Source organism: Lepisosteus platostomus, assembly GCF_059453375.1.
Source record: "Lepisosteus platostomus isolate fLepPlt1 chromosome 5 unlocalized genomic scaffold, fLepPlt1.hap1 SUPER_5_unloc_1, whole genome shotgun sequence".
Lineage (NCBI taxonomy): Eukaryota > Metazoa > Chordata > Actinopteri > Semionotiformes > Lepisosteidae > Lepisosteus > Lepisosteus platostomus.
The window spans coordinates 534,051-548,261 of NW_028291471.1; the positions used below are offsets into that span (position 1 = coordinate 534,051).

General features: G+C 47.5%; 2 long non-coding RNA genes across 2 annotated transcripts; one reads left to right on the forward strand and one right to left on the reverse strand.

Moving 5' to 3' along the window:
• Positions 1-1,431: 1,431 nt before the first annotated feature.
• On the forward strand, positions 1,432-10,179 carry LOC148638416 (uncharacterized). Its single transcript, XR_015931045.1, has 4 exons — positions 1,432-1,513; positions 3,089-3,162; positions 4,016-4,086; positions 10,076-10,179. It is a non-coding gene; the product is annotated as an uncharacterized LOC148638416 (long non-coding RNA).
• LOC148638417 (uncharacterized) lies at positions 8,679-11,062 on the reverse strand. The gene is made up of 3 exons (XR_015931050.1): positions 10,848-11,062; positions 9,681-10,311; positions 8,679-9,508 (listed from the first exon to the last, which is right to left on the reverse strand). It is a non-coding gene; the product is annotated as an uncharacterized LOC148638417 (long non-coding RNA).
• Between the last annotated feature and the right edge of the window lie 3,149 nt (positions 11,063-14,211).

The following is a 14,211-nucleotide window of genomic DNA, read 5'->3' on the forward strand; positions in this document are numbered from 1 at the left end:
TGTAAGTTTTTTTTATATAGCGCCTTTCACAACAAGAATGCCCCAAGGCCCCGAACAAAGGAGTTGTTCCACACCCCCGCCACCCTCTGTGTACAGTAGAGCCCCCTGTCCTGACTGGAGGAGCTCAGCCAGCTGTGTCTGGAGAGAAGCCAGGGTATCGGCTTCAACCACAGGGCTGGGCGGCTTGTTCCCCACCTCCACCACCCTCTGTGTACAGTAGAGCCTCCTGTCCTGACTGGAGGAGCTCAGCCAGCTGTGTCTGGAGAGAAGCCAGGGTATCGGCTTCAACCACAGGGCTGGGCGGTTTGTTCCCCACCTCCACCACCCTCTGTGTACAGTAGAGCCTCCTGTCCTGACTGGAGTGACAGTAGAGACGGGGTTCATGGGTTATCTGGAGGGGGACTTCGCTCCAACAAAACGCCCAGCCCTGCTGCTCCTACCTCGGATGGAAGACACTTTCCCCAGCTGCTTCATCGTCTTCTCCCTGCGGGAGACCGGCCGCCTGCCGGATCGGGGGGCGCTGTCGCTGGGGCGGGCCGCGGCCCCGACGTCGAGGGGCTCACAGGGGGGGGGGCGCCCTGCTCGTCGTCGGCACCGGCGCCGCGTTCTCTGCCGCCGCCACCACCGCCACCACCGGCGTCGGGCCGCGGGCCTCACCTGGAGGCAACACACCGGCTTCTTTTAACAGATCACCTCGGGAATCGGGAACAACGGAGCTGTGTGCGGCCGTCTGTACGGAGGGGTTCAGCGCGGGGGGGCTCCGGGCTCGGGTCTGGACCCGGGGGGGACTGTCTGTGTGGAGTCTGCATGTTCTCCCTGTGTTCTCCGGGTCCAAAGACAGGCTTTTGGGCTAATTGGCTTCTGGGAAAACTGGACCTGGTGTGTGTGTGTCCTGTGATGGACTGCTGTCCTGTCCAGGGTGTGTGAGTGAGTGTGTGTGTGTCCTGTGATGGACTGCTGTCCTGTCCAGGGTGTGTGAGTGAGTGTGTGTATGTCCTGTGATGGACTGCTGTCCTGTCCAGGGTGTGTGAGTGAGTGTGTGTGTGTCATGTGATGGACTGCTGTCCTGTCCAGGGTGTGTGAGTGTGTGTGTCTGTGTGTCCTGTGATGGCCTTGTGTCCTATCGAGGGTGTGTGTGTGTCCTGTGATGGACTGGTGTCCTGTCCAGGGTGTGTGAGTGAGTGTGGGTGTGTCCTGTGATGGACTGGTGTCCTGTCCAGGGTGTGTGAGTGTGTGTGTCTGTGTGTCCTGTGATGGACAGATGGTACCCAGCCTGGACACCCATGAGACACTGGCTTCCTCAGAAGACTCTCACGGAGGGCACACTGTCCCTAACCCGGGTCCAGAAGAAACTACAGTGATCTATAATTCCTGCGCCTCGGAAGGGGTTATGACGTCTATGTCCGGCGCCCGCGCCCGCGGACCGGCGGTTCGGCGTCGCGCTCCGCAGCTCGAGCTTCGGTGCGAGGCAGGGCGGGAGGGAGTCGATGTGGCCTCGGCGCCATCTTTGCTGGTGAGTCAATTGTGACCGTTGCGGTACAATAAACCATCAATAAACCTTTTCCCACCCCGACCAGTATTTCTGTCGCGGCCCACGTCCCTTACAATCGACAAACTATAAAAAAACAGTAGCCCTTCGCAACATTACACGCCATTTTTTTTTATTTTAAACGTCCGTTAGATACGCAGGTGGCTCGATACCTGTCTTAACCTCGCCGGCGTCTTCAAACAGGCAAGTTAATTTTATTTGCGGTCCCTCAGAATTGTGACAGAAATGTCAGTGAACCACAATAAAAAACGAAACTTTTTTTTAAAGGCGATGAATGGATTTTAAGAGTAACCGTGTAGCGACTGACGTAAGGAAAAAAAAGTTGTCTTTCCCTACGAAGACCTTTTGGTACAGGACTTTCTTTAAATATCAGTTGTGCATAGCGTTTTACAAAAAGTTGATGATGATCTTGGAGATAATTGCAAAGGAAAATTGAGATAACTACCAAAACATTACGTGTGAAACGACAGGACAGAACTTTGAACCCACAAAGAAACAAAGGTATGAAATATTGCCTCGTCATGGGGGGTTGATAATTGTAATAAGTGTTCCTAATTTTCGTAAAGAAATGTATATTATGGGAGTCACACGTGAGATTTAGTGTATATACGTTTCATATTGTGCATATATACGGGGTTAAAAAGTGGAATGAGTATGATTATAAACTCGTGTGTAATTTTTGAACAAGCTTTGATTAGACAGGTGAAAAACAACATCAGTTATATAAATAACACTTATATAGCGCTTTTCTGGACACCCCACTCAATGCGCTGCACAGGGAATGGGGTATCCCTCTACCGCCACCAATGTACAGCCCCCACCTGGATGATGCGACGGCAGCCATAGTGCGCCAGAACGCTCCCCACACAGCAGCTCTCAGTGGGGAGGAGAGCAGAGGGATGAAGCCAGTTCAGAGAGGGGGGTTATTAGGAGGCCATGATTGGTAAGGGCCAATGGGAAATTTGGCCAGGACGCCTGGGTTACACCCCTACTCTTTTCGAGAGACGCCCTGGGATTTTTAATGACCACAGAGAGTCAGGACCTCGGTTTTACGTCTCATCCGAAGGACGGCGCCTGTTTACAGTATAGTGTCCCCCGTCACTATACTGGGGTATCAGACCGCAGGGTGAGCGCCCCCCTGCTGTCCCACTAACACCTCTTCCACCTCTTATTAGCCAGTGAAAAATGGTAGCTTCCTCAGAGACACCGCAGGAAGACAGGAGTTTGTGATGAAAGTTCGAGAGGGATGGCCACAGTTCGGTCAGACTCGGCTGTCGATATTTTAGCAATAACTCCTGACTCCTCTCCTGAAACACTGTCAATACTGCACGTGATCCCCCTCTCTCCCTCGCGTCCCTCTCCCAACCCGTCTCCACCTGTGTAGCTGCCCCCCCTGGTCACTCCTCCTCGCTGTGCAGGGGGGGTCCCAGCCTCCTCGTCCTCTGGCCAGGAGCCCTCAGCCAAGCGGGTTTAGCCAGATCATCACTCCATGATCCTTTCAGTATGCTAAATTCCTGGTGTTGTTTTTTTTCTCCCCAGAAAACTGACTGTCCGCCTCACCTCTGCGCTAAGTGGACGATGAAGTCAGGTTCCAGTGTGCCTGGTGTTTACAGGTAATACTTCAGACTGGTCGGCCTCACCTCAGGGTGTCTGGGCGTTTGATATTATACAGTTGCAAAGCTGAGGCCTGTGACTGTGATGCTGTAAGGCTACAGGAGTCTCTCTGGAGATCCTGAGTTATTTCCGGCGTTCGTGCAGAAACACAGCTCCACCCTCCCACGGTGTCCAGTCCGCAGAATTTCCTGGAGACGTGGTCTCACCGATGGGCGACCCCGCCAGCGAGAGACTAGCTGAGGCACGATGTTCTGTACGGTTTAGTTAATTAGACGCGCACAGATGTTGAGCTCATCGTCCTTTTAATTGTGCCATCTATGCTAACTGTAGCCGAGATCAAACTATCAAGGTGACAGATCAATAATTTTAAATTAAATAGATGCATGATATTGCTAGCGCTGATGCAAGAGGCAAGTCAGAGGAACTGAACACAGAATGGATAGGAGTCGCAGTGAGTGAGAGAGGAATGAGCTAAATTATTTAAGAGAATTAAAACACTGAAGAACAGGAGACACAGTGAGAGAGAGGAGATCACAGGAAATACCTCAGTAACAAACATACTAACACACAGGACGGGAGACACAGTAAGAGAGAGAGGAGATCACAGAGAATCCCTCAGTAACAAACCCACAGGACAGGAGACACAGCGAGAGAGAGGAGATCACAGGAAATACCTCAGTTTTAAGTGCAGACAACCGGACAGGAGACAGAGTGAGGAAGAGTAAATGAAACACAGTAGGATTGATAGGAGACGGGTTATGAAGAGATGGGACACATCTCTTCATAAAGAGATGTGTCCCATCTCGCTGAACTCGCTGGCTGAGTTAATTGACGCTGCTGTTTCTTTGGCAGATGAAGTCGGGGTCCAGAGTTTCGCTGACGTGGCAGAACCGTCCCAGCTCGGTCTCCTCCCATTCCTGCAGGTCAGTGCCCCTTCAGTCAGACCTTGTGTTCGGGGAGACACACAGGGAAGTCGCACACTGTGAAAAAAGGCTCCAGAGACATCGCTGAACCACAGAATAGCTCCTGAGCATTTGTGGACCTTTTGGAATTCTTCACGTATAGTGAAAGGTGAAAATGAAACCAAGAATGGGTGACGCGTCTTTACACAGAGGCGGGTGGGGAACAAGCTGCCCAGCCTTGTTGTTGATGCCGATACCCTGGCTTCTCTCCAGATACAGGTGGATTAAATCATGGGTACAATTAATCACTAACTACCAGACAGGCTTGAAAAACCGAATGGTGTTCTCTCGTTTTTAACCTTTCTTCAATTCTTAGAAAACCTGCACGCAGAAAATAAATAATTTGCATTTTTTTACTACTTCCAACGGTCAGGTCTGTGGGTATTTAAATCTGACTAGAATGTGTATTGTTCAAAATCTCTTGTTCACTATCAGTGTTGTTGTTTTTAGTGTCATTCTCATTACTCCTGTGGGTTTTATACTGTGGTAGAGAGTTAAAAAAGTCCTCACTTTGTGCTGCTCTCGGTTTGTTGACGGTGGCGTACTCCACATCCCTGTTGGGTAGTGTGATGTCTGTAGAGAACAGGATACAGGTCAATACTTATGTTAACTTATACTATACAGGATAAGACTTACATTAACACCATACTAAACAACAGGGCTCACTGTTCACACTCGTATTGACACTGTACAGACAACAGGACTCACTGTTCACACTCGTATTGACACTGTACTGAACAACAGGGCTCACTGTTCACACGCGTATTGACACTGTTCAGACGACAGGACTCACTGTTCACGCTTGTATTCACGCTGTACACAACAGCAGGACTCACTATTATTACAAATGTTCACACTTGTGTTAAAACTGGACAGAGCAGCAAGAAGTTATCATGATGTTTTATTTCTGCTAGTTTAATAGATAGAAGTAAAAGATCCTCACTTTGTGCGGCTCCGGGTTTGTTGACTGTGGAGTATTCAACAGCAGTATCTGTCTGTGTTAATTCTGCAAAGAATAAAACACGTGTTCTCACCTGTAACACTGTGCAGAGCAAGAGGGAATTCAATGAGTTAACACTGTACAGAACCGGACTCACTGTTCACACTCGTATTGACACTGTACAGAACCGGACTCACTGTTCACACTCGTATTGACACTGTACTGAACAACAGGACTCACTGTTCACACTCATATTGACACTGTACTGAACAGCAGGACTCGCTGTTCACACTCGTATTGACACTATACTGAACAACAGGACTCACCGTTCACACTTCTATTAATACTTTTTTGAGCAACAGGACTCAGTGTTCACACTCATGTCGACACTTATCACACTCGTATTGACACTGTACTGACCAACAGGACTCATTGTTCACACTCGTATTGACACTGTACTGAACAACAGGACTCACTGTTCACACTTATATTGATACTTTTTTGATCAACGGGACTCACTGTTCACACTCGTGTCGACACTGTTCACACTCGTATTGACACTGTACTGACCAACAGGACTCACTGTTCACACTCGTATTGACACTGTACTGAACAACAGGACTCGTGTTGACACCGTTCACACTCGAATCGACGCTGCTCACACTCGTGTCGACACTTGACACTCGTATCCAGTAAGCCTTTGCTACCATTATCAAACACAGAAATCGTTATAATTTAATTTTAAAAACATGGCTAAGCATGGGTTTAAAGTATATTCAACAGTGCAGGTGCATTCAAAGAAATAGAGTTTCCCAAGCACTCGGAAAGAATGACCATTTCCAAAGATGTCTAGTCTCAAGCATTAACATCCAAAGTACCTGTCTTAGCTGGGGCAGGAAGTTTGCCAAGCCACCTGAAAGAATTACCATTTCAAAAGATGTCTGTTGTAAGCCAGGTTCAATCATTACCATCCAAAGTACCGGTCTTCCCTTGGGGCAAGAGGGTTTCCTGTGTGTCTAGGATGTGTACTTCCCTTAAATAAAGGATGAATATGGGTACCATAGGTATTAAATCTCCCAAAGCTCAGAGTTAAACTAAAAAACCCTTGGTGAGTGTGTTATAACATGGATGGGTATTTATAGTCCAGTGCCTCCTATTTTACTAGAGATTCTGTTTGGGATTCAGAACTCGGGATCAAAATACTCCTAGGTACAGAGTAATTTTCACACCTTTCGCTACCATGATCAGAGCAGTATTAGATTAAATTTGTCATTTATTGAAAGCCCAGTTTTTAACAATCATTTTCATTTGAACTTACTTTTTTCAAAGAAGGATCTGAGGTTCACTTCTTGAATTAAATCTTTTGACAAGAGGTAAGACTTCTATTTTACATTTAAACCCATGTTTAGCTGTGTTTTTTAGATTTAACTGAATCAATTTCTGTGTGTGATAATGTCCTTGAATTCTGACAACATCACACTAAATTACATGATATAAAACAGCTAATGTTTCTAGAGATAAAGTTTCTGGGATGCTTCTAATTACTTTGCATTACCAGGGACAGTTTAATTCACCTTGTACAGTACTGAAAGACCAAAATGCTTTTTTTAAAAGTTATTTAACATTTTATAGAACTTTGTCTACTATGGCAACATGATGAGCTTGGCCACTTATCTTAGCATAAAGATAGGATAAAGGTTTATCTTTTGCACCTACCTGCCCCCCAGGGAAGGCCAATGCTTTCTACGTTGATGGTTCCCTACAGTAGACTGTACCTTATCTTCAAAGGTAATGTACAGTGCATTGCGAAAGTTTTCGGCCCCCTTGAACTTTTCAACCTTTTGCCACATTTCAGGCTTCAAACATAAAGATATAAATTTTTTATTTTATGTGAAGAATCACCAACAAGTGGAACACAATTGTGAAGTGGAACGAAATCTATTTGATTTTTGAAACTTTTTTAACTAATAAAAAAATGAAAAGTGGGGTGTGCAAAATTATTCGGCCCCCTTGCGTTAATACTTTGTAGAGCCACCTTTTGCTGCGATTACAGCTGCAAGTCGCTTGGGGTATGTCTCTATCAGTTTTGCACATCGAGAGACTGAAATTCTTGCCCATTCTTCCTTGCAAAACAGCTCGAGCTCAGTGAGGTTGGATGGAGAGCGTTTGTGAACAGCAGTTTTCAGCTCTTTCCACAGATTCTCGATTGGATTCAGGTCTGGACTTTGACTTGGCCATTCAAACACCTGGATACGTTTATTTGTGAACCATTCCTTTGTAGATTTTGCTGTATGTTTGGGATCATTGTCTTGTTGGAAGATAAATCTCCGTCCCAGTTTCAGGTCTTTTGCAGACTCCAACAGGTTTTCATCCAGAATGGTCCTGTATTTGGCTGCATCCATCTTCCCCTCAATTTTAACCATCTTCCCTGTCCTTGCTGAAGAAAAGCAGGCCCAAACCATGATGCTGCCACCACCATGTTTGACAGTGGGGATGGTGTGTTGAGGGTGATGAGCTGTGTTGCTTTTACGCCAAACATATCGTTTTGCATTGTGGCCAAAAAGTTCGATTTTGGTTTCATCTGACCAGAGCACCTTCTTCCACATGTTTGGGGTGTCTCCCAGGTGGCTTGTGGCAAACTTTAGACGAGACTTTTTATGGATATCTTTGAGAAATGGCTTTCTTCTTGCCACTCTTCCATAAAGGCCAGATTTGTGCAGTGTAAGACTGATTGTTGTCCTATGGACAGACTCTCCCACCTCAGCTGTAGTTCTCTGCAGTTCATCCAGAGTGATCATGGGCCTCTTGGCTGCATCTCTGATCAGTCTTCTCGTTGTCTGAGCTGAAAGTTTAGAGGGACGGCCAGGTCTTGGTAGATTTGCAGTGGTCTGATACTCCTTCCATTTCAAGATGATCGCTTGCACAGTGCTCCTTGGGATGTTTGAAGCTTGGGAAATCTTTTTGTATCCAAATCCGGCTTTAAACTTCTCCACAACAGTATTACGGACCTGCCTGGTGTGTTCCTTGGTCTTCATGATGCTCTCTGCGCTTTCAACAGAACCTTGAGACTATCACAGAGCAGGTGTATTTATACAGAGACTTGATTACACACAGGTGGATTCTATTTATCACCATCAGTCATTTAGGACAACATTGGATCATTCAGAGATCCTCTCTGAACTTCTGGAGTGAGTTTGCTGCACTGAAAGTAAAGGGGCCGAATAATTTTGCACGCCCCACTTTTCATTTTTTTATTAGTTAAAAAAGTTTCAAAAATCCAATAGATTTCGTTCCACTTCACAATTGTGTCCCACTTGTTGGTGATTCATCACATAAAATAAAAAAATTATATCTTTATGTTTGAAGCCTGAAATGTGGCAAAAGGTTGAAAAGTTCAAGGGGGCCGAATACTTTCGCAAGGCACTGTATATTGACCCAAATCAGTTTTGGAATCCAATCTACTGACGGGATGGAGCACATCCTTTTTTCAGGATTTTAGCATCATATGTTTAGTATATTTAGTCCCTAATGCTGAAAGAAATGATCATAGAACATTTGGACACTTTGTGGGCATGAAATACAAAGAAAATCATGTTCTATGGTACAAGATAAATACAAAACTTAAGCTTTTATTTTAATTAGATTTGTTGTTAAAGCATAAGCAATGATTTATTACATTAATATATGTGAAAATAACATTTTAGCATCATACGTTTAGTATATTTAGTCCCTAATGCTGAAAGAAATGATCATTTGTTTAACACGCACGGGTCTGTCTCAAAGGATGCAGTGCTCCTGAAGGCTCTCAAACCCTGCATTTCAGATGCCTAGCTGTATCCCTCACATGTGGCACCTCAGAATGACTTCTAACCTTACCTGTGGTGTCTTCAGTCCCTATTGCTCAATGCATGGTGTACGTACTGCATACATGTGTCTTGAGAATGAGGAATGGGCCCCTGAGACAGTCATTTGCCTGTTTCACAAATGATCGTATTTTACTAGAGATTCTGTTTGGGATTCAGATGTGCATTCGGATTTATTGGTACATGCCCAGGGCAGTAAGCAGTCTGAGGATTTATTTCCAGACAGCATAGAGCAGTGAAGCAGTGAAGTAGTGCATAAAGCATAAGCAATCATTTATTACATTAATATATGTGAAAATAACATTTTAGCATCATGCGTTTAGTATATTTAGTCCCTAATGCCAAGGACTCCAGCAGTCTTACAACCACTGCCCTGTTTGCCTCGCCAGACACGATCTCTATTCTGTTGTAATCCACGATGTTCTTCAGGTGATTTATCATGTCCTTCCTCGCCTGTTGAGAGGCCATCCTGATCTCTTCTGCCGTGGCGTGCTTCATACACGCCCTCTTCAAGTGAGCAGGAAGCTGATCAAAAGTATTCAGGCATATCTTGCACACCAGGGGAATCCTCGTGGGTTTCCTTTGAAAATAAATAAAACCATCTGTGTATAGAAACAAGCTAAGACTGATTTCTTAAATTATCCTTAATTTTCTCTCTCATAGTTTGAGCATAATGATTTTATTGCATTTATATAAGAATTGTTCATTGCTCCAAAATAAATTATGGTTTCATAAAAAAAGTGAACACTTACTTGGTCTCAGTCACAGACGTTCCAATAGAAGCCATTGTGGAGTTCAGCAACTGCAGGTCCTAGAAGTGGGAAAGGAATTTTAAAAGAGAAATTGAATTACAATACAGAAGGAATGGCTGAGGGATCACTGAAATATATATATACAAATTCCAAAGACTGAGTCCATATCTCCTTTAGGTGAGGACAGACTGGATCAAACAAAAACAACATTTGAAGTGAATTGCAAATGTATTGAGTTGTGATGCAACTGTAACTTGAACCTAACATGACTGGGGCGTGCATTTTTGAAATTGCATTTTCACAGCTGAAATACAAAATGAAGCTGATCGCAGTCCAAACTCAAGGTATTGTTGTAAAACTAAATATTCAACATGTTTCTACCTGTCCCTTTTCAGCTCACTCAGAAGTCCACAGCCTGCAGCCTGGTGCCTCTCTGTCTCTCCCCCTCCACACTGCTGGTCCAGTGGAGGTGCTGTTTGATCCTGCAGGATCTGTCCAGTCTTGTATAGTCTTACTGAGCAGCGCAGGGCTCCCTGGCCCCAGGTACGAACAGTAAGTGACAGTGCAGAACAGCTCTCTGACACTCCGCTCCCTCACTCCAGCTGATCAGGGCAACTACACAGTGAGGGACCTTAAGGGAAGCAGTATCAGCACTGTGATCGTCACTGTGGGCGGTGAGCAGGTCTACAGTAGGGTCACTAGAGGGCTCTATATTCTTGACAGAGTGTGTTCTTCTATCATCCTCTGTCCTGATTGTCTTTCAGCTCACAGAGACACTGTCACCCTGCAGCCTGAAGCCTCTCTGTCTGTCCTTCTGTTCACTGGAGAGCCAGTGGGGGTGCTGTTTGATCCTGCAGGAGGTGGAAACTGGACCTCAGTGTGTTCTGTCCAGAACAGCACAGCCAGCTGTTTCCCCCAGTACAGTTTTTTTTATTTTTGATGATTAGCCATATGTTGATTATAATATTGTACATAATGTATAATTTGAACTCGATATTTTTCAGGAGTGAATGATTGTATATTTTCAGAATTAATTTCGAAACCAAATTATTGTCCCTCGATCTCTGTCTCTCTCTCACCCTGCTGTCTGTCTGTCCCTGCCTCTCTGTCTCTCTCTTTCAGCCCCATCTGTCAGTCTGTCTGTCCCTCGATCTCTGTCTCTCTCACCTTCCTCTCTCTCTCTCGGTTTGTTTGTCCCTCAATCTCAATCTTTCTCTTTGCCCGTTGTCTTTCTGTGCCTTCATCTTTGTCTCTCTCTCTCCTTCCTTTCTGTCTGTCACTCTGTCTGTCCTGCGTTGTCCCAGCTGGGCCTGTCTCCCCGGCTCTCTGCCTTCAGCTCTGTTCGCCGATGTCCCACCAGCCCGTCTCTCTCTCAGCCTGTCTCTTGACTTGCAGGAGGAAGAGGAGGTGGAGACAGCTCCTCCGGCAGGAGAGAGGAAGGAGGTCAGTGCTGGTCCCACCCTGCCTCCTGTCCTGTCTGTGGTGGAGTTTCGCCGTCTTGTCTGTCCCTGGGTCTCAGTGTCTCTCTCTCTTTCAGCCCTGTCTGTCAGTGTCTCTCTCCTCCTCCTCTCTGTCCTCAGTGTGTCTCTCTCCTCCTCCTCCTCTCTGTCCTGTGGTGTCCTGTGGGTCAGTATTAGTGGGCTACACCCAGGCTCACTCACTCCGAGTGTGATCTCAGCAGAGTCTCTGTGCTCTTGGGACACTTGACTCACCTGTCTCTCTCTTTCTCTCCCTGTGCTGTCCCTCTCCTGCCCCCTCTCTCCCTCCAAGGACTCCAGCTGGAGGAGGTCCAATCACCACCTCCTGTGAGACAGAAGAAAAAGAAGGTGGGTAATGCTCTGATCCTCTCTTTACTCCTGTCCAGTGTCCAGTCAGTGTGTCTGTATGAACCCCTCTCTCTCTCAGTGCAGTGTTCATGTACTGGAGTGTCCAGTCATGTGTCTGTATGAACCCCTCTCTCTCTCAGTGCAGTGTTCATGTCCTGGAGTGTCCAGTCCGACTCTTAACGTGACTCTCCTGTCTCTGCTTCAGAAGCGCTGGTGCATCTTTTTGAAGTCCCTGAGCTGCATGTCGGTGGAGACAGAAGATCAGGACGAGCCAATGGAAGTGGCGGAGACCGTATCTCAGGAGAGGAAGAGCGAGGGAGAGGAGGAGCAGGCTGCTGGGAAGGACAAGAAGAGGAAGAGGAGGTGCAGGTGAGCAGACGGGGGCGCCGCCCGGTCGTGTCTGTGATTCAAGGAGGAGTCTCCTCTTGCTGTTTGATGTCATGGTGACGTCTGTGTCTATGTCCCTCACACCTGCAATAACAATATTCTTTCCAGGTTCCTTTCCTGGTTCTGTGCCTGCTAAGATCTGGACTGGACTGTGCTGGACCGGAGCTGAGGGGCCCCAGACTGTGCTGGACCGAAGCTGAGGGGCCCTAGACTGGACTGGACCTAACCTGAGGGTCCCCAGACTGGACTTAATCTGTATTGTAATTTTTGTTCTTTTGTTAAGCATCATTAAAATGGTTTAAAAAAAAATCTGTTTAGCTTTTGGTTTTTCCCTCCCCCCCACCGAAACGAACGAACAGAGTCTGTCCTTCTCTTTCATCCCGGAGAGTTTGTGGTTGACGGATTGAGGCCGAGAGCCCTCGTCGTCGGCGTGCCACCAGTTGGCGGGGATATAGCAGGGGGGGCATCGTGTCCAATACTCCTTGTAACGAGACAGATTTCAAGCCACCTCCGTCTGAAGAGCAGGAAGTCGACCACGAAGTCCAGGGTGTCCTAGGAAGCTCTTTAGCCATCGTTTGCCCAGCAGCCATCTCACCCTGCAGCTCCCAGCTGGCAGCCCCCTCCCCACTGGAGCCCAGCAGGTGGGAGCCTGGTCAGTACCTGGAGGGGAGACTCCTGGGAAAAACTGAGGTTGCTGCTGGGAGAGGTGTTAGTGAGGCCGGCAGGGGGCGCTCACCCTGTGGTCTGTGTGGGTCCTGATGCCCCAGTATAGTGACGGGGACACTGGACTGTAAACAGGCGCTGTCCTTCGGATGAGACGTCAAACCGAATTCCTGACTCTCTGTGGTCATTAACAATCCCGGGGTGTTTCTGGAGGACAGTAGGGGTGTTACCCCAGTGTCCTGGCCTGATTCCCCCCCTGGTCTTGACCCATCATGGCCTCCTTATCACCCCCCTCTCTGAACTGGCTCCATCCCTCTGCTCTCCTCCCCACTGAGAGCTGCTGTGTGCTGAGCGGACTGGAGCATCATCCAGGTGGGGCTGCACACTGGGGGGTCTGGAGGGGATCCCCCTGACCTGGGAAGAGCTCTGAGTGGAGTGTCCAGAACTGGACCGGGGACACAGACCCCTGGACTTACTGGACCGGGGACACAGACCCCTGGACTGACTGGACCGGGGACACAGACCCCTGGACTGACTGGACCAGAGTCACAGACCCCGTGGACTGACTGGACCAGAGTCACAGACCCCCGGACTGACTGGACCAGGAACTGCCTGGGATAAATCAGTGAATCAATCTGTCAGATCAGCCAACCCTCTGACAACCCAGCAAGCAATTAGATCAGTCAAAATGTCAATGATCAATTAATCAGTCTGGGCTGTCAAATGATTTTTTAAAAGCTCTCCCTGCAAAACCAAAGTCAGCTCTCCCACTGGTTTCTGGAGTTGGTGCTGAACTAACGTCTTTCATAAATTCCCAGACTAAACAACATCCAGCACCACCACTCCTGCTCCCACAAGTCACATTGAAGTGGCTGGAACACCACTTCAAGGGTGTGCACTGGGAACACTGGGTATCCTCTGAACACTGGGCGTGCACTGAGAACACTGAGTATCCTCTGAACACTGGGCGTGCACTGGGAACACTGGGTATCCTCTGAACACTGGGGGTGCACTGGGAACACTGCGTATCCTCTGAACACTGGGCGTGCACTGGGAACACTGCATATCCTCTGAACAGTGGGGGTGCGCTGGGAACACTGAGTATCCTCTGAACACTGGGAACACTGGATATCCTCTGAACACTGGGTGTACACTGTGAACACTAGGAGTGCGCTGGGCATCCTTTGAACACTGGGAGTGCTCTGGGCATCCTGTGAACACCGGGAGTGCTCTGGGCACCCTCTGAACACCGGATTAACTGAACCGATCAATTAATCAGTCTGGGCTGTCAAACGATTTTTTAAAAACTCTCCCTGCAACACCAAAGTCAGCTCTCCACCTGGTGTCTGGAGCTGGTGCTGAACTAACGTCTTTCATTCATTCCCAGACTTAAGAACATCCAGCACCACCACTCATGCTCCCACAAGTCACAGTGAGTATGGCTGGAACACCACTTCAAGGGTGTGCACTGGGAACACTGGGTATCCTCTGAACACTGGGCGTGCACTGGGAACACTGGGTATCCACTGAACACTAGGCACTAGGGAACACTGGGCCAGGATGGCTTTTCTGTACCTAATCAAACTCTGTTTCTCTTTCAGACTTTAATAAAAGCAGCGCTAATTGTTCAGGTGAGAAAGTATATAACTTCATTA